Below are 3,002 nucleotides of genomic sequence, written 5' to 3' on the forward strand. Positions count from 1 at the left end.
ATTTTTGTTCACAATCATATTAAGTGGTCCATATACAAATATACATACTTAAAAATCTACCAAATACTACATTATTACAAAAATTACATAACTCTCAACCAAGTTTTGGAATGTATCCGGTGTATGGAGTTCTACAAGCTTTGCTCTTGAAACGTCGTCGACGAAATACACCCCCAACGACGACAGAGGCGAAACCTAGCTCGGAAGACCGAAACCCAACGAAATCTTTCAACCTCCCCTCACATTGCTCACCGTTTCAAAGTCTTCAGTAAATGGACACAAAAGGAACAACTTCAAAGGAACACGAAAACATTAAATGGATGCAGAGAGAGCTTCGGAGAGAAACGAAAACCTACAATGGAGCAAAGAGAGAGAGAGTGGTTAAAGAGAGAGTGCTTCGAAGGAGAAATACTGATTCAAACCACTGAGGGTGTTTTTGGAACAACACAAAATCTCCTTTTTCAAATCATTATTTTAATTAAAAAAAAAAAATTAAATCACCCAATAGATTGCTGACACATGGCGTTGTCAAATTGTTGTTAAAATTTGGTTGTTAACATATCGGGATCCTTTTATTATTTCATTTCATTGAAGAATGGTTATTAATATAGATATAAGGTGAATGATGTGGTGGCAGGTTGAAGTGAATCGGAAAGTTAAGTTTTAGGTAGGAAACAGAAGATAGAAAAGAGAAATGGGTAGAGAATTAGGGTGTAAACTTACTGTTACAGGTTGCGCTACTAATGGAATAAGAGTATAGAGTATTGTGAGTGAGTGAAGATGAGTGAAGTGTTGTGATTTTTACGTGAATGAAAAAAAACAGTGGAAGGGGTGAGTTAGTATAATTGGTAGGTCCCACGATGATAGATAAAGAAATTTAATTTAAAAAAAAAAAAGTATTGTACTAAGCTGCGGTTAGAAAATGAAGGTTGATAAATAATATATTATATTTTATATTACATCTAATGATTATTTCCTTATTATGATTCTTGTATATTATATAAGAATGTATAACTTTTATACAATTAATATAATATATATATATATATATATATATATAAAACCGTATAGAAATTAATAGGTTAAGTTTTATTTAATAGTATATTGTGATATAATATATGTATATTAAAACGATTAAGTTGGCATTAAACTTTTAGTTAGAATATTTGTTGTTTTGTTAGTAATAACATTTAAGAGTTGGTACGAAGGGGAATGGGAAATCAGAGAAGGGGTTCTGGTTTCTTTTTGTTTGTTCTTCATTTTATGGTGGATTAAGTGATAGTTACTTGATTTGTGGAGCATGCTTTAATGTATATGGCCTTATCTTTAGAACTCTAACATGTATGTTGATTATAATTCAAAGTATAGGAGTTTAAAAGTAAAAAGGTATGATTTCAAGGTTGTTTGTAGTATATTTCAAAGTGTAGAATCTCTCGGTGAGATTCTTAGTGTTTAGAATGAAAGTAGAAGCTCAGTCTTGGGGGTCTTCCTGACGCTCCAATGGTCCTTCTTCTCACGTAGAGAGGATTGAACCATGTGATGAGGAGTAGCAGGAGGTCTTAGTCTTGGAGGCTTCCAGTATGTTCCAGGACGCGAAACAAGCTAACCTCGTGAGTGTGGCAGGGTGAGGAATCCAAGTTTCATAAGCCACCACGGGTGCATGACCCATTATAGCTCGACTATCATTCTAAAGTTCGAACGAGTCAAGTCTAGTATTCAACATGTTAGGATGGATGTTTTATTCTTGTTTGCGATGATCATCCACTTGGATATGGGAGCAGATGACGTTGACGTCTCTCTGGAGCATGCATTGGAGAGAGATAAAGGTGTAGCAGCTTAGTTCACTAGGCTTCACTTCTTTAAGCCTATGTTATTTTAAAGAACTTTGTTATGTCTTATTTCATTCAAGTTATGTCATTTGGAAGAACTACCCTATGTTTTAAAGTTTTAAATTCTAGTGCTCTTTTGTGGATGACTGTAATACCTTAACCTTTAAGTCTCCTAACTGCTTTCTAGTATGATATATGATGACGTCTTGATTATATTATATATCTTTATCATATATTTGGGATGTCACACTCTGGATGTATTTGTCTCTATCTAACAACATCATCAACTGCTACATTTCAGTTCTCGACCCTGTGCTCCACATTTTCCCACCACAGTAACACCCCATCTCATTTACCGAATCACCATATATTCTTTTCTTTTACACCCTCATAATCCAGAATCATCAATCCCCTCACCATTGCTTTTTCTTTCTCTCTTTCTTTATTTCCTTCTCATTTTAACCAAAAGTAAGCATGATTAGCCCACCAATAGCATTCTAAGTAAGCTTTAGTTGTCGCTCACGTCTATTCTTGTTTTCTTTTACACCTTCCATGGACGCAGTCTCAAGAACCCTAAGTCCAGGCCAAACCCTAACCTTCCATGCATTGAAGATTATAATGCCAGTAACATTTTCACTACTAACATATCATAATCCATAAATAACTACAGCACTATTGGGAACTACTGGGAACTAACTAGAGCATTATTGGGAACTTCATAATAAAACATACAACATAATACATATATAACAATATATTAAAACAAAATCAATGTGCACAGTACAAACGCACTTGGAAGTACGACCCCTCAAAACCACAACACGAAGTGCGGTTGGGGAAGCCACAAATTGATGGGCGGTGATAAGCTGTCGTTGAAGCTATCAAATTAATANTACTTTTCAAGGCAACTTCAACATTGCCTAGTAGTATTCAAGAAAGTAGATAGGGCTAAAGTAACCCTAAGTCGTCTCCCAACGAACACGGAGTTGCTTTCGAATATCTGAAACTTATGAATGCTATGCAATGCTTAAGAACAAAAGTGAGGATGTTTAAAGGTTGTTGTAAAACANATAGAAAACTTAAAAACAATTATGAAGAAACAGGCTAATTCCACTGCTTTTCCAAAATAGATTCATCATCGGTTATTCACAGATCATTGTTCAATTGATTATT

Source organism: Vigna radiata, chromosome 1 (genome assembly GCF_000741045.1).
Source record: "Vigna radiata var. radiata cultivar VC1973A chromosome 1, Vradiata_ver6, whole genome shotgun sequence".
Taxonomy (NCBI): domain Eukaryota; kingdom Viridiplantae; phylum Streptophyta; class Magnoliopsida; order Fabales; family Fabaceae; genus Vigna; species Vigna radiata.